Here is an 18,589-nt window from a genome sequence, read left to right as displayed (position 1 = left end):
GACCAGATCAGCATAACTATACAAGGACACGCGAAACTTGATGACCTAGCGGTCAACCCTCACACAAGTAGCCTCCACCATGAGGTAGCACAAAATTGGCAATGGCTGGCAGCAACACTGAATAGTAATCAACCACAATAACGCCAGAAGAGCTTGCCCCTCAGCAATGCTCATTAGGCTCCTGGAACACGCAAGGCTTTAGTCATGTGTTCAACAGTGAGTGGTTGGGCGAATTGTCCATTGCCTGTTTACAGGAGACTTGGCTAAGCGACATCCCGACTGTAAAGGGCTTTCAGATCGCTGTAAACCCTGCCAAACGACTTGAAAAGGGGCGTCCTATGGCTGGACTTATAACTTTGGTAAGAAGTGCATCTGGCCTCAACATTTCTAACTCTGTAAACCACTCTACGTTTATCCAAGAATCAACAATCACCCGAACCAATCGTGCGTCAGTAATTGATCAAATGACGATCATTAATGTATATTGGAATCACGGAAGAGCGGGGGAAGGACGAGTTTATTGATGCAATCTCCACCATTATAGATCGCATACTTGTGGAACAAAAGGGCTCCAACATAATACTCTGCGGGGACCTGAACATTGACAACTTCCACGCGAGGACATCTTTGGCAAAAAATGTATTGTGGAAATGGACGAAAGAAATGTGCAAATGTTGAACGGCCGCACTCAAGGGGATATACCGCCAGCCCTGACATGGAATTGTGGGAGCCATGGTTCCACAATTGACTATATATTTGTCTCAGCAGACTTTCACAAACGAGTGAAAACATTGAAAGTGATCTCAAAAGATAGGAGCGACCACGACATGCTAATCATGGAATTCGTGAATCTTACACAAAACGTTGGATCCAAATGGCAGCAAACGATCAAAGTAGAATCAGAGTGAGGCTAAGGTTAGCGGAGGAAGAGGTCGCTCAGATATCCAATCAATACTGCATGGGAGGAACCACGCTTGAATATGTAGGCCTACTGGTCAACTTTAAAACAAACAACGGTGGCCTAAAACATTCGATTATAAAACGCCTCCATTGTTTTGATCTAGATATACTGAAACAGAAACGGCTGATGAGGCGTACTATTCGACAAGCCCACACAGCTGACAAGGCCTCCTGTGTAGGAGTGAGGAAAGCCGCCAAACAGCGTTACAAAAATTGGATCAACACATATAAATGCACAATGATGCAAAGACATTCGGAGCGTATGTTAGAAAGTCTCCAAAACAAGAATACTAGAGACTTTTGGATCATCATCAACGATACACAAGCTCCCCAGGCTGCTCTTCAAGCATCCATGGTTCCGGAATCAGCGCGGATTGCCCACTTTAGCGATCTATATAAAAAGAACTCAAAAACAACTAACTCGCCTGTTCCAACTAAAACTAAATGGGCCTTAACATTTTGCAAAGATGACATTGTAAGTATAATTAAAGCTAACAACTTGCGTGCACCAGGGCCAGATGGCCTGACAAACTTTACACTCAAGCAACATCCAGAGTTATGGGCTGACCTTTGCGTGATCCTTTTTCAGAGAGTAAACAATCAAGGTCAGATGCCCAACTCATGGAAATCGGCCGTGATTGTGCTGTTGTATAAAAAGGGAGACAGAACTTGCCCAAAAAACTACCGACCGATCGCCTTACTTGACATCTTGCGAAAGATCTATGCAACTATGCTACAAGTCAAGTTAGTCAAGTGGGCCACACGGTCAAATCATGTTGACATCAGACAGAATGGATTTGTAAAACATGTCCGATGCTCCCTGAATTTATTGCTGCTGAACTTCTTGAAAATGGAGGCAATCAGATCACAAACAATTGTATACCTTGCCTTCATCGACTTCTCTTATGCTTTCGACACGATAGATCGAAAACTGTTATGGAAAAAACTGAGTACATGGGGCTGTCCTGATGACCTCTTGGCTGCAATAAAAGATCTACATACCGACACCTATGTCAGAGTAAGATTAGATCAAACCGGCACCCTGTATCACCGATCGAAACATTTAAGGGAGTCAAACAGGGTTGTCCCTTGGCAGCTGCAATATTCAGTTTGTTTATATCGGACATTGGCAACTCCATCGAAGCTGTAAGATCCTTCCCGCCAAAGACGCACGGATCCAGTCCGAGCTGGCTCTTGTATGCGGACGACCTCATACTGCTGGACTTAACACCACTTGGCCTGCAAAGAAAAATCAATGCAGTACAGCAATATGTGGTCGAAAACCATCTACTTATTAACACAAAGAAATGTGAAATCCTTGTGTTGAAAAATCTCAAAAGTGGTCGGATAAGAACGACAAAGAGCCAATCCTTGTTTATGGGACAAGAAAAACTGATATCATCTAGTGTCAAGTACCTTGGAATGATCAGTAGCTCTAGTCTTAATGACGACCCATGGACAATAGCGACAAAACGCAAATGTAAACAACTGGCAAACCAAGCCCTAGTGCTAAAGAAAAGATTCGGAAGGTTTTCCCTCAAAGTAGTCCTACGATTCTACCAACAAAAAGTAATACCAGCCATAACGTATGGGGCAGAAGATGCTTTGGGCTGTTCATGAGAGATGTGGTCAACGCTTGAGAACATCTTTTGGACAAAAGTTCTGGGCATAGCGAAAGGTACTTTGACGGCTTCAATCAAGTATGAACTATCGCTAATTACTATTCACGCACGAGTATGTTGGAGTCGGTTATCCTTGTACCGGGAAACAAGCTTGTGAACAAATTCCGCAATTTGCTATTCTTCACAATGCCGGCTCGTCAGCCCCAGGTGTTTCGGCAATGTGGTTGAAACGATGTGAAAGTTAGAGTATGACATCAAACCAGAGCTGCTACAGGGAAATCCGGATGCAAAACTAAATTGTGACACCTGGACTGGGAGTCGACATGCTCCGAAAGAGGGGCCTCGAAGCTATGGAGCGAAGTGCCACTGGAGACTCGGACATTCAACAGCCTGCAAAAATATATTGAATTATTCCCAGATCCAAATACAAGGAGGCTGTATATGTGCTTTCGGATTAACATGTTTAGAACTAAGGAACGCTTGAGAGCTTGGACAGCTAACGTAAACTTGAACCCTATGTGTCGATGCTGTGTCCAGGAACCTGAAACTCTAAAACATTTGGTGCTATTCTGCACCAACTTACATACAGAGAGAACCTGTCTCCTGGGTATTTGGAGCGAGTGTCATCCATCACTACATGCAGAGGAGTGGTGGCAACACATGTTCAACGGAACGGACTTGAAATTGATACTGCCGCTGACAAATTTCTTGGCGATAATTGAAAATCGTTTACTGGACTAAATGCATAATACTTGTGATGTGTGTTATTTGAAATCTTTCTCTTTCAGTGGCTAATAACACGGAAATGCAAAAAGACACCTACAACAAAAAAGCCGTTGGCCAATGTGGCGGCCTTTAAGAAATGTAAAGAGACGTAGTGAGGGCTAATGAATGGTCTTATTTTATAGGTTTGTATGAAAACCAATAAAATTAATTAAAAAAATAAAAAGTTCATATGGAGAGGCAAAAAGGCCAGGATCCCCCACAAGACCCTGGTTGGCAATGCCAGGCTTAGGGGACTGGGGGTCCTTGATCTCCAGGCATATAGGGCAGCAGCGCAGCTAGCACACATCCACGCCTGGCAGATGAGCACAGCCCGCCCTAGATGGGTGGAACTGGAAAAAGCTCAACTCCCGCTCCTCCTGCGATTCCTCTCACATATCCAGCCCCCCCCCTCAGGGAGCACTGGAGGAACATTTTGCGAACGACAAAATACACCTTAAGCTCCTGGGACTGGGCCCAGAAACGGAAGGGAATCCCAAGAGGCCAGAGTCCGCTCTCACCAATCTTTCATAACCCAAACTTATCGCCGGGGGCCATCCCCGTAATTTTCGAAACTGGATAGATGGGGGGCCTCAAAACCCTGCAACAGCAATACTTGGGGAACAAACCCCGCACCTTTGAGCAATGCAAAGAGGTATTTCAACTCCAGGGAGATAGATTCACTTATTGCCAACTCCGCCACTGGTGCTGCCACCCCCAAACCCTCCAAGCGGCTACCCGCCCCCTGACGCCCCTTGAGCTAACACTTAAAGATCTACCAACCAGAAGCAGAACCTTGAACCTGTATAGATGCTTCCTGGGGGACTTTCTAGTGGCAAAAATTCGATGCATGACCCAGTGGGAGGCGGATTTCGGTCACTCGATTGATGATCAAACATGGGTGAACATCTAGACACGCACCCACACCTCATCCTCCTGTGTCATCAACAAGGAATGCGCCTACAAGCTCATGCTGCAATGGTACTACCCCCCTCTCAGATTACACCATATGAACCCACGAGTGGACCCCTCCTGCTGGAGGGGCTGCACCCAGCCTGGCTCCTTCTTTCACATGTGGTGGACTTGCCCCAGGATTCAGCAGTTCTGGGCTAGGTGCCTGTCGATCATCGAACAGATTACAGGGACCGCCCTCCCAATGGATCATGAAACCATCCTCCTGGGGGGTCCCGACCCCTGGGATCTATCCCCGCTCCAGAAATAGAGCAAAACTATTGACACAATGCCTCTTAGTGGGCAAAACAGCTGGCCCGGTTCTGGAAGGCCTCGGACGGTCCCTGCATGGCTCATTGGTGGGGAAAACTTTGGGACATCCTGATCGCAGAAAAGGTCACCGCGGCGAGAGCGGGGGTCCTTCACCGCTTTCAGAACATCTGGGCCCCAGTACTGGACCACGACCAGCGATTCCACGCCTTGACATTCAAACCGATCAACACCCGGTGGGCCCTGAGAGATCAGGAGGCCTCTCAACAGGCGGGGGCCGTGTGCTGAGACGCGGCTTGGGAGAACTGGAGGAGAGGGACTGGAGTCCGGGATTGGGAAAGTGAGAAGGAGGGGGGAGGGGTAAGAGCACAGACTGAATTGTTAATACCATGCAAAGTTGCCATATAATATTACTTGTAACCTATCCTGCCTTGCTTTAAAATAAATTGTTTTAAAAAAAGACAAGATACAATGACAGGGCTACCACGAAGGAAACTATAAGCATCATGGCCATGCTTACAGTATGCAAGTAAAAGAGAAGACAAGATACAATGACAGGGCTACCACAAAGGTAACTATAATCAGGGGAACTGGGAAAAGGATGTTATAGTGCCTGAGATCCTGACTCATGATAATTAAGAGCTTAAAACAGAATTATAAGAACTGTTGATTGGCTACAAGCATAAATGCTGCATAGAGATAGCAAAGCCATGCTTGCAATTTTGTAATTTATGGTCACTCATTAATTATTCTTTAACCTGCCACGCATTTACAGACTAAAATCGTATACATGAATCAGCTTGGGTACAATTTTTTTAAGATATATAGGCAGGGGGTGGGCCGAGTGAGAAGACAATGGGCCGCATTACAAGGTCGGCGGTAACCCGCCTGTGCTACCGGCGAGTTGGCGCCGACCTTGTACCACAGTTTCCGCCACTTTATAACCCAATGCCACTGGGATATTACAAGTGGCGGCCGACCGGGATGTCAGGCGGCGGAAACAGTAAGTTGGGGACACTGAAGCACTGGCATCGTTGCTAATAGTGCCGGTGCTTCAGTGAAAACAATGCCGGTGGGGGCCACAATTCCCAGCAGGTCAGACCTGTTGGGGGATCCGTGGCCCCTACCGGCATAGTGAATAGTATGAGGTCTTGAAAGGGTGCCAGCACATTGCTACCGGCATCCTTGTTTCCAGGCTGCCATGCTCGTAATAAGGTCCAGTAAGACTTGAATATATAGTGTCTTCTTCTCTCTCATTGCAGGAATCAAACTCCTCCGTCTCAACACCGGCTTCACTGTAGGAAAGGATCTAGAAGCCCAGCTCAACACTACTGAGCACCCAAAAATAAGAACAAAAAGGTATTTTAAAGGAGCCGCATCACCAAAGTAAGTTTTAAATGACGTTAGTGACTTGTAAGCTTCTCTTCTATACCTTCGAAAGACATACCATTGAACAATTGATATTGTTTCTATGGGCCTCATTACGAGGTTGCCGGTCTGGAAACAACAGTACTGGTAAGCTTGCTGGTACCGTTGTTTACGGACCGGCAAACTACGAGTTCCGTGAGCTGATGCCTTGGCGGAAATCACCCGCTCAAGGCCTTGACGGAAGCACCGGCACCATTGCACACAGTGCCGGTGCATCCGTCCTCCCCATTCCCATTGAGTCCAATGGGACTCGAAAGGGAATTGGGAGAAAAATATTTTGGCACCCGGCAATGAGGAATTACTGGGACAGCAAGAGCCGTAATGCCCCGGTAAGGCCCCATTGCCTGGAATCTGGTGGCAGTATCGCCGGACTCATAATGAAGCCCTATGGGCCTCATTACGACCTCAGCGGCATGGCTGCCGCCGAAATCGCGTCCGGGTCCAGGTTCCCAGAGTGGGGAATTACCGGGCCATTCCGAGCTTGGAGGGCCCGGTAATTACTCCCTCCACTAACCCGGCTCCGGACCTTCCCATTTCAGCCCCCGTAGGGCTGAATGGGAATGAGAGAGTGAGCAAACAACGGGCCGATTACGAGTGGCCCGTTGTTTGCTCCCTCTTCCCCTCGCGGGATCCGGTAACGACGCCTGATTTTACCAGGCGTCCTTACCGGGTCCCATGAGGGTACCTCGTAATGTGGCGGAACGGGTTTAACGGGTCTGCCTCCTTTTGCCCAGCCCGTTAACCCATTCTGCCAGGGTCGTAATGAGGCCCTATGTCTCTTGCCTGAACATACCTGCTTGTCAAGCCAGAGTGGCTTTTAAAATCAAAGTTCTGCATTCCCCGGGTCTCATTACCAGAACCGGCACCGTTCATTACGGGATGCCCGATTACGAGGTCCCCTAGCGGGACCCGGAACAGACATCTGGTAAAACCAGATGTCCTTTCCATGTCCTGCGAGGGGACCAAGGAGCTAATAACGGGCCCTATGGGGGCTCAAATGGGAATGGGGAATGGTTTTGTGCACGAGGAATTACCGGGTCCTCCACAGTCGGAATGACCCAGTAATTCCTCGTTCACAGAACCCAGTACTGGAACCCAGTATGGAGGCAGCCATGCCCTTATTAAGGGCATAGCTACCTCCATACTCGTAATAAGGCCCACTGTCTTCCTTTTACAGGGGTGGGATGTTAGTGTTTTTCTTTAGTTTATTTGCATGGATTGTCTAATAAAGTCCCTCTATTTTTATAAAACCTTCATTGGACATTCTTTTATTTTTTAACCATTGTACTAATGCAGTTTCAGCTCACTGCCCCAGCCTGACATCTCACAGGGACCTCCTGCAACTGTAGCATCTGAGGCTGCATCTATATAGCACCCCAGATACACACCTCATAAGTCACTGGCTGCCATCACAAATGTCGGGCCTCTGGGCATCAAACCCCCTTCTTTGTGGGAGTAATCCTCCACGAAATGATATGTCAGCATTTCCACAGTAAAACAATTGCATATTTCTGGTGCACACAATGTATGCCAGCATTGTGTCTAAAATGAAAACTATTTCTGTTACCCACTAAAATAAGTTAATGTGTTCAGTAGTCCTGGCTCCCGTTCCCATATAGGCCATGGCCCCACGGGGCCCGTCTAGTGGGCTGCATGCCGGCCCTCTGAGGGAACACAGAAAGAAAAGACACAGACATCAGCTTAATAATAAAGGGTTTTATTTAAGTGTAGTGTGTGTGTGTCCTTTATTTATGTGTTTGGGAGAAACCATGCAGCCCACCATGGAGCTGGACAGAATGTTGAAGTAAAGGACAGCACAATAGAAAATAACTCCCCTGCCCAAGAATGGGCTGGGCAAGGGAAAGAAGAAAAGATCCCTGAAGGATTTAAAAAAGACAACAGTTGGGAGAATAGTTGGAGAGAGGGAGAGAAAAGAAGATTTACCTTGGGGGGCGGGTCGCTGCCTCGAGCAGCCCGCTGGGGCCTTAATCTGTTGAAAAGCACTGGATGCTGCAATGGGGAGCCACCACAGAGACCGTGCAGGGGGGGCCGAGCTGCTATGCCAACTGGGATGAAGAGTAAGCAGTGTATAAATCCCAGGTCGCTCCGTTGAGAAGAAAGCCCCAGGCAGCCCAGCGGAGCGGCCCGGGTGAAGACGCGGCGCACCCTCTGCGTTTCCACAACGCATTGCTGAGGGGGCGGCGCAGGAGGAGGCCTGACAATGGGGCCCATCCTCAAATAATATATAAATACCGCGGGTCACTGGGTGAGCGCGGGCGGTCGTCAGGTGTATAGGGGGCCGCCCAGGACAATGTAAATAATGCACGATGTGCAGTAGCCCCACGTGGTGGACAGGAACACCCTGGAAGAAAAGGAGAACAGGAGGGGGTCAGGCCTCAACCAGTCATCAGCCAGTGTCACCAGGAGCAGCCCTGAACATTGGACAGACCTACGGGTACTGTGAAGTGGTGGCTGTCTGCAGCAGTCACCCCATTTTGACATGGAGTTTTGTGTTTGTGTAGTATGTCTATGTATGAATATAACTCTGCATGATTAAGTAGGGTACATGTTAAGTAGGGAAAGTTGGGGGGTTGGGGTATAAAGGGAATGTTAAGTAAGGTAATTGTTAAGTGGGAATAGATCAGATGGTCATTAGTTTAAGTAGTGGGTAGAGGGGAGGCACCCTGGCGTGGGGTGGTGGCATCCTCTGGCCTCACTCTCCATGGGGTGGTATGTGAGTTTAGGAAGGGATTGCTTGTGGCAAGCTCATCCTTAGGGTCCCCGGGACCCCTCCAAGGAAAGGTGAGTTGACCTAGCCGGTCCCTGTTTAGATGGAGTTCAGACAGGGGAATCCTAGGGTCTTATAAGGGTATGTTTAATAAAAGAGGGGCTCAGTCGGGGGTCTCTATAAAAATCTGGTGTCTGCGTCTGTTAATTATCAAGCAACTCAGGGTGGGACCCATCTCCTGTATTAACCCTACTATCTGCAGGTTGCTTAGCGGCCCACCAGAGCAAATAGTCTGGGATGGTGGGGTGTTGGCGACTCCCAATTGCCCACAATTGTGGTCAATACTTCCAATCAAGGAATCATCAAATCTGCAAATTAATATGAATTGGTTAGTGTGAGAAACCTGAAGGCGTCTCCCTAAGAAGTCCCCCGGGATCCGTCATCCAGGTGGCCAGGACACATCCATCGCTTTTCGATCCAGTTCCTGGGGGTGGGCCAGTGCGAGAAGATCACCTGGATGGGGGGGGGTTCTTGGGAGTGGGACACCGATGGGTGAGACGTAGTATCCCCCGTCTTTAAATACCTTTAACCCATCGTATCAGATAGGATATTCCAAAACACTGCCCCACCGCTTTTCGACACAAACAAGTTCTCACAACATGAAAGACAACGGACTAACACCAGAGGAGTTTACCTGACATGTCCCAACAAGGGTCAGGCAAAGTCAGGCAATTGACCAGAATCACACCCATCCAATGGCCCTTTCCTTTCCCCACAGAGCTAAAAGGTGGAGCATGACAGCACCCTATGAGCAAGGCAGACTGTATGACGTGAGAGGTAACTCAGCACAGCAGTTCAAGTGGAGGAGAAAGACAGTGCAGACCGAGAGGGTGACAAGGAGAGAATCGGCCTTGACCTTTCCATCCAAGGCCTCTGAGACCTCCGCAGGAGGAAACATAAGTCTGCGAACAATAGCCAGCGTGTGTTGCTGCAGATGTCTACAGTACACAAGACCCTCCGCAGCCGTTTACCAAGCCGGGGAGAGACGCTTATCCCGGTGGTTACAACCTTGACTCCAAGGAAAGAGAAAGCCAAGAGGTTCATCACAGCTGGTGAGTCGAGGGGAGTGTGGATAAGTAGGGCCCTAGCTGCACGTTTCACATAAATCACTGTAGCGGGCACATTAACACAAGAAGCAACCATTCACGGGGAGTAAAGGTGACAGGCATTCTTTAACTATTTTATAAACTGCACACCATTCATAGAATGGCCCGTTGCAATTTTTAAGAAACATTGCCATTGTTGCAAACCAAATAAATTTACTAAGAGCAAGACTGTGTAAAAGCTGTCTGGCACATCTAGCATTAAGCTGGCTGTATTTATTTTGTCAGAGGAGATTGGTGGCTGGCTTGCAACCGATTTCTCCCAGTTCCTTCTAGCCTTTCACAGATACTTGCCTGTAATTAAATCTCCCCAATCATTGTACTTGTCAAGCATATCGTACAGCAATATTATAGATACCTTGCTGCTTTACACAATAATTAGACCCACCAGTGTAAAAGTAGATATATCTTGCACTATAATGTTGGCCTAAGCGCATACACATAGAACGTACACATTGAACCATGCCATTGCTTTTTTCAAAAATGCCATCTTGGCTGCTTTGCTCTCATTTCCGAGTTTTCCTTCTGAACGCGGTGAAAGCTCACAAAGTCACAGCTTTGGGAGCGTCCCTAAAACCTGCCCCTGCACAGGAATGCTCAGAATCAGTGAGCACGCTGAACTCTGCAACAGAGAACCTTGAAGCACTGGCACGAACGGAGTTAATCTGGAAACTAGGTGCCATTCTGTTTTCATTGACCGTCTTGTTTCTGCAGCTAATTGTGAACGTGCCAACCAGAACAATTAAAACAAAGCACGATTCACTGCATATTCTGTTTCTATGATGATCAAACTACTGAGTAGACATACAGACTGACATTTTAGCTTAGCACAAACATAGATAAAGTAGCACAAGGAATGTTACCTTGTACTGAAGAACACAATATCCTCCCACGCCTTACTTCCCAGACAGCACATAGTCTGTAGGGTGACATGGAGTGTTTGACCACATGTTGCCATGGAGAATTGCCAACGTTCATGGGTCTTTAGGTCACAAGCAATTATGTGGTGAGCGGGCCCAAATTCGTCATGATATTGTACAACTGTATAAAACACCCGTATGCTCACAAGTTTTGGCTCACTTTTCCTATGCTTGTATGCCGTGCATTTGTAAAAATCGGTTCGCATTCGAATGTAAATAAACTGTTTATACCTTTGTTCCTTGTGACTGGTGCGTCTTCATTGTTTTACAGTAGCCTCCTATTTTCGGACGAACAGAATGGCATCCGGAACGTGGGCTCCAACGACCAGGACCCATCGTTTGCCGAGGACGGACTAAGATCGGAATATCACTTCTTGAGACGCTACTCCTCAGCATACTGCTGCTTGCGATCTCCGGACGCCACACGTTGCCTAGAGGTCCTGGTGGCAAGAGACTCAGACTAGAGGCTTTTGGGAAGACAGCCAGCCACAACGATGTTTGAATTAAATTGGTAGGAGATCTCTCTTTGGAATCAGGTGAGTCTGTTTCAAACCAACAGTGCCCTGCCTGATGTTGTTTTGATTTGAACACGTTGAAATGTAGGCCTGATGGAATAGCTTGTTTAGACATGCTAGGCTTTAGTAAGTTGTAATCCTGTTCAGCAACGCTTTGTTGTAGGGGGAAGACAATTGAATGATTTGGAACATAATCAACCAGCGCCACCGCCAGGTATGCCGGCATATGATATGTTCATTAAATATTGTATAGGAGCTGTAGTGTTTAATTCTATTTGGCATCGTCAAACCAGACATGAACCAGAACTCTAGTGAACTAAATTGGGGAGTTTTGAGAATTGGGCATTTAGAAACTGTGCTGTTGCAAAAGAAAGCGAGACCGGCAGCATTTGACGTGGTTAGGGATTGGAGGAAGGAAGCAACGTCTTGGAAGCAGAGAGAAATATGCACTCAAACATATTACACAAGCTGGCAAAGCCTTAGCATATGACCAGCAAAAAGAGGAAGAGGTCACAAGGAAAATGGATGGGGGTTTCCAATTAGAAGTGCAGTAAATATATCCGTCACAAGAATGGAATGTGTCCGATTCATTAATAAATACATTATTAAATGAGGATAACGTCTCCTACCGCACCGCCTCCATACGTATCGCCACAACCACAGCCACAAGCAAAAGTGCTACCAGCATTGCCTACACCAGTTACACATTCTAATAGTTTTCCTTTGCCTCCCAGTTCACACGACTTACTCTTACTTTCATTACTGACCACTTCTAGCACTCCACTGTTGACACATGACGATACTGTTGATGATCCAAGAATTGTAACTTGTAGCACGATATTGTCTGCACGATAGAAGGAATTACGGGATTGGGCAGAGAAGTATATAGAAGGGGGTGATGAGGCAGCGACTTTGCATTCTCTATAAGAGCAGAGGAGTATTTCCGACCAAAAGACTTTGATAGAACAGATGGGTTTATACTTAGCAGAGGTTTGGAGTGATTTAACTGAGTCGACAGTACCACAAGAATTGCAGGATTTCAATGTTCTGCAGCGTACTAGGGATACCACACCGAAAATGCACAACCATGTGTCGAAACTATTTTTCTATAAACGGGAATTAGACCATCTGCATTAAACAGCGTTAGACAAAGGCACGCGATTGCCATAGTATGTGCAGAATAAATGTTTGCCATGCTCAAAAATAGTCAGCGAAGAAACGCGCATATGTACAAGAGACGCTCTTAGATGCATTTCAGACGATTCCATTTCACCCATTGAAGTACATGACACGGTTAATCAATATTCTCCATCTATGCAGAGAAGGGTATTGCAAGTTATGGTAGAGCACTTACAAGATGAACGTTTGAAAAAAATGTGTGGTGTCCTGCTGACATTATGGTAATTTATAAATGTGCGTTTTCTGCTGACACATACTAACTTTATTGCCACTCGATTTGGCTTTGCTCCTCAATAAACGTTTTCACAATGCAATTGCTTATGACAGAGGTTACTCCAACTCTTGTCCCGAAGGTAGAAATACCTGCTGTAGGGGGAGCACCTGCCACAAGTATTCCAGCTCATTACATTTCCCAATTTGTTCATGTTCCCTTTTCTCGACAGGAAGTAAACGCCCTTAAGCAATCAATTCCAGCTATTCGAAAGAATCGTATATGATTTTACAAAGAAATAGAGTACGTTTTGAATTCATCAGTTTTCACTTTCGGTGATATCGATTTACTGTTCCCTGTAATTTTACCAATAGATTTATGGAAGCAAATTAGAACCATAGACGATCAAGCTGCCATGGGAGATACTTGGTTTGCCCTGGAATTAGCTGACAGATCTAGGAAAGCTGGAGAAAAACCGCTGCAGAGTATATTAATGTTTCCGAACCGTGTAGTGACTAAACTCAAAACGTTAGTGCCCGAGAAGAGAATTATTTGGGATAAACTAACCGCATGTATGAAAGGAAAGACGAAGGGGGCAACCGAGTTCTTTTATAGGTTTGAACAAGTGTTTTCAGATTTTAGTGGTCAAGACTGGACTACGGAACCAGGGAAGAGATTATTTGTTGACAAATTTGTGCAAGGATTACTGCTTCAGAAAGTGCATGGCAGGCAAAATTTCAGTCAGAGGTTTTACATTTGGCTCAACACTTTGAAAATAGAGTGAATAATGAGAAAGAGAAAATAGAGAACAGAAAATCTGTAACAGATTTCTAGAGAAACACGGGGTGGGAATAATCGAAATACACAATCAAGAAAGCAGTTCATGCCACAAACAGGGCCAGTACATGTGAACCAATGTGCCTATTGTAGGCAAGAAGGTCACTGGTGGGCACAGTGTCCGACCCTCCAGCAAAGAGCAGTGAAAGGTTTGATCGGTAGAAGATCGAGAGTATGCAATGGCATGCCCAGTCTGAATAGAAATCAGTTTGCTCAGAATGAACAGAATCAGCCACAGGATAATAACGCAAATAATCAGGGAGGTCAGTGTGATGCTGGAAATCCACTGGAGGGACAGGGCCTCCATGTCCTTGTCCTGTAGGACTTTTTCATTTGTGTTCTGTTTTCATTTGTGTTCTGTATTGTTTTCTGCCCAGGAGTCCATCTGGACACCTGGCAGTGCAGCTCTTCCTGTTTTTGATCTGGTGTACAGACCCATGAGATACTCTTATGGCACCCATTGGTGGGGGTGCAACCCTGTGCCCCTAGTGTTTGTTTTTGGGCACCTGTGTGTGTGGCCCACAGAGCAGGGTATGGGCTGGTGGCAGCTCCATGTTGAATTTGACAGGTGCTCCGAGTATCCTCCATTTTGGGATACTCAGGCCCTGCCAGTGGAATCAGTTGATTCGTGATGGGAAACAAGATGGCCCCGTGGTCTCTTGCTTTCTATTGCCTGTTACGTTGTTTTCCCAAAGTCCTGGGAAGCCCTGACTCTGTCCCTTCCCCCTGACTGGCTGTTGGGTGGAAGTTCCATATATGGTGTTGTTGTGAAGTCCAGGCCAGACTGGCTGGAGCCTTCCCAGTGACTGTATGTTGTGGGTACACCCTGTGGGTGGGTCCTGGGTGAATGGAGTGTATGACCAATATGCACTTCTTGTTGTGGCTGTCTGGTTTCCCTGCCCAAAACTGGCATGAATGCAGTGTGTAGTGTTGAATGGCTGTGCACTTGTCCCAATCCACATTCCTTGTTGCGAGTGTCTGAGAGGGTGGGAGTATGGCCTGAATGCACTGTATGCCCGATTGGCTAACTGACTGCATGAATGCCCTTCTGTATGATTGGCTGCTGAGTGTGACCCAGCAGTGCGGATGAGAGACAGGATAGTATATCTGGGGACCTCTCACCACTGGAAATTGTTCAGAAGCTGAGTCTACACTTGAAGACTAACTGGAACTGCTTATCCTCGACGCCCAGCTGGAAGATGAAGAACTGCTGCTGCATTTGCTTTGACCTGATCCGAAAGCTGTCAAGTTCGTCGAGGACTGATCCGACAAAGGACCTGGCTAGGCGCCCTCTTCCCGTGCTCCAAGGGACCATCGAGCACCGTCAAACTCTGCCGAAGCTCCCTGGAAGTCAGACCCTCGAAAGGCTGCTGACGGAGACAGGGACCGCCGAGGAGATCGAAGTGAAGCACCCGGACATCAACACTGCCGAAGTCCATTGCCGTCGACCAGGGTTGGGAGTATCGCCGTAACCACTGGAGGCCCGTCGAAGCCGTGTTGCCCAGAAGAGGGGACCGCTTGACGCCGACGACCCAAGCCGCCTGCTCCTTTGCCTAAGACTGTTGAATCGAAGGACTCCCTTGTCCGCACCGTCGACCGATTTATCCCGCCGGAGAAAGTCGAGGACGCCGACGAGAATCCGCTGGCGGGTTTCCCGCCACCCAAAGACCAAAGATTTTGACAACTCGACGCCCTTGTCGGGCCACAGTTCTTCAGAAACTCTTTGCGGTCCTGATCTATCAAACGCTGAGGTGCCCCACACACCTCATCCTCGCAGGACGTCGCCGACGACCACCGCCTTGATCGACGCCATGGCCTCAGCACCCTCAAACTTTTCATTGATGCCAAGTTCACCTTCTTCAACGCCTCTCGACGATCCGTGGTTCCTGCTTTAAAGGGAGTCACTGAAGAAGGAACCATCGACGCCTCTTCAAAGAACTCTGCTCCACCAGGTACGTTGGGGGGGTAGAAGCATTGTAGAAGGAAATTAGACTTATAGAACAATATATGGACTGGGTTTGTGTTATATCTTTATTTTACAGGTTGACCAGGTTGGGGGGTGGGAGGGGTACTCCACACAGAACTGTGTCTAGTGGTAGGGGCCAGTATTCTGCCAATTGTTCAAACCAACTGCTTTCCTCCTATGTCCATTGTTGGTTGCCTTTATTAAGTGATCTGTGTGACATTTGACCAGAGTATAGTTGATGCACTTTAATGATATCGGATAATAATTGCGGTACCACTTTAGAACTGTATATATTTACCATTGTTGATTTTCTGAGCACAAAGTGAGTTATTGTGATAATGTACATAACCTTGAATATTAATTATATAAAGACTGTTTTAACTAATATAGTGTGTTGACATTCCTTTGTGGGGGCTCGGGGACTACACTGTACTTAAGAACCAGCCTGCATCACCTCCTGAGAAGCTAGGCCTTGATTACTCGACTATGTTACCAATAATAGAGAATCTTGGATGGGGTCCTCTGTGCCTCTCCTCTACCATATAGCGAGCAGAAGTACAGACCTCCCCCTCCAGTCTTTACAGTCAGCAACAGAATACTGGTAATATAAACGCTTTTGACACCAATTCACACTCCTATTTTACTGAAGATTGCACATCTAATGATGTTTTGTTTCGCTAGGACAGCCTGAAGCAGAGTCTGGAACCTATTCCTATAGACCAGAAAGGACCCTACGTTGAAATGAAAGTCAGGAATAGAGAGCATGTTTTTCTAGTAGACACAGAAGTGCTCCACTGACCATCTGCAGGTTCCAGATATCCCACTGTCGTGGCAGAATAATGTTTCTGTAAGGTTCTCTGGTACTCCAGTAGTGAGTCCAGTTTCTCGAGCGGTGCCGATAGCTTTGGGCCCATTCACTGACTAACGTCCATTTTTGTTGACTACGAATTGTGGTGAGAATCTTCTGGGATTAAATTTGTTGAAAAAATGTAATGCAGTGATTTACTGTTCGTCAGATGGAGTGTATTTGTCCATTTCACCTCAGTTGAATTCCACTTCACAATTTATGACTTTGCCTTTACCGAGTGAGCTACAACAAGTGCCTATGCATTTATGGGCAGTAAACGACAATGAAGTAGAGATACTGAATGTGGAGCCTTTACGAATAGTATTAAAATCTGGTGTTACAGTGTCACGTATTCCGCAGAGTAAAGTATCTGTAGAAGGTGAACATGGGCTTAAGGGTATTGTTTCAGATTTAATACATCAAGGCGTTATTGAGGAGATTTCTGGTAGTACATGTAATAGTCTGGCTCTGCCTGTCTACAAGAAAGTTGAAAATGCTTTACCCTACCATTTTGTTATTGGTTTGCGTGCGATTAACAAGGTAGTGGCACCACAATTTCCCATTGTCCCTGACATCACCACCATTTTAACTTTGATTCCTGCTACGGCTACACATTTTTCTGTAAAGGATTTGAAGAATGCATTTTTTTAGCATACCCATTCATCCAGATAGCAGATACCTGTCCGCATTAAGGACCCTCTTACTTTCAAACGCATACCACAGGGATACACTGAGAGTCCTAGTATTTACAGCAGAGCACTCAAGGAACAACTCGATATGCTTGATATGCTTGAATTGCCTTCCACTTGCACATTAATACAGTACATTGATGACCTACTTATAGCTGCTGATTCCGAGGAAGCTTACAAGGAAGGCATTGTGTTATTATTGAAAGCTTCTTTGAAGAAGTTCCAATATTGTCGACATGAGGTCACCTTTTTAGGCTATCTCCTGTCAAAGGAGGGTAGACGGCTTGCACCTGAACATATACGAAGCATCTCTGGTATGAGTGTTCCAAATACGCAGAAAGAAGTCAGGCCTTAATCGGCATGGCTTCATATTGTAGACAATGGATTCCAAATATTTCACTTTTGATTAAGCAAATGTTCGCATTAACTAGGAAGGATGTACTTATCCTTATCTCATCCTGGGCTGGAGCCCAAGCACAGCAGCATCCGAGTCCTCCTCTGACTGGACACCATTGCTGCAGGAGCAGCTGTACCCAGATGACTACATCAATGCCTGCCGATCTGCGCCTGCAATTTGTAACAAATTGCACTCCTACAACATCCCAGCAAGCGCCCCCTGCCAGTCTCAGCACCCTTCGTTCCTACATTGAGCCACGAGGAACCGCCAAAGCCGTGCATCAGCTGTGCACAAAATGGCCACCGTCACTCACGACCGCCATTTGTTTACACTGGTTGCCTAGCAACCATCATACTCGTTTGGCCAAAGGAGGAGAGGCAAGCCGGAGGCGGAAGCTGGCCCACCTTGCCTAAGGCCCACAGAGGCAAAGGCCCCTTCCTGTCTGCCCCTGTCCGCAACTGCGCTACGGCGCAGGACACTGCTCCGCAACACCTTCTCCCTGCGTCTGCTCGCCGACGATATTCCTCGAGTCGCTGACTACGCCCACTCACAATCTGGTCAAGGCTCCTGAGGTGTACCTGCTAACATTACAGCTCCTGTTTTGAGCCTGTTTTGCCGTGGTTGCCGTCGCCATCTGCCAGCCCCCCTGGCTCCTGCTCTTGCCCACCGTCAAGGTAACACCAACATCTTTATTTAATGCTCTCAATGCTCATCTGTTACCTAATCATCATCCTCGCACTACATTAAAGTTAATAGTGCCTCCCCCTATTGACTGCACGTGAGTCCTCTGCTGCCTGTTGCTCATTCCGTGTGCTCGCCATAATTTGTCGGCACTAGACTCCAAGTACACTGCAAACGAAATCAGATGCAGGCACGCTGTCCTGCGCCATAAACTTGACACTGGCTGCTGTACCATACGACAGCCGCACCGGCGAACACTGCTGAAGTCTGTCTAAGTGCTGCCCGAGATCTGCTCCTTTGCCGTTAAGGCATACTTGCACGCGCCGCTGCTTTCTTCCCACAGACTACCACGACTCCCGACCACGGCCTCTCACCATGCACTTCCTGGTGATCTAATCATCCAAATGCAGACGGCCCACCCTGTACTTATTGCTGCACCTTACCATGCGCATTTCGCATATTC

General features: G+C 47.1%; 1 protein-coding gene across 1 annotated transcript in view; it reads right to left on the bottom strand.

The window, feature by feature from the left end:
• Window positions 1-18,589, bottom strand: part of LOC138565890 (uncharacterized) — a 98,756-nt gene that overhangs the window by 52,984 nt on the left and 27,183 nt on the right. The window lies entirely within an intron of this gene.

Source organism: Ambystoma mexicanum, chromosome 1p (genome assembly GCF_040938575.1).
Source record: "Ambystoma mexicanum isolate Mex_15411 chromosome 1p, UKY_AmexF1_1, whole genome shotgun sequence".
Classification (NCBI taxonomy): Eukaryota; Metazoa; Chordata; class Amphibia; order Caudata; family Ambystomatidae; genus Ambystoma; species Ambystoma mexicanum.
Note: the sequence above shows the minus strand (reverse complement) of the source record. Positions and strands in the feature narration are given on the sequence as shown.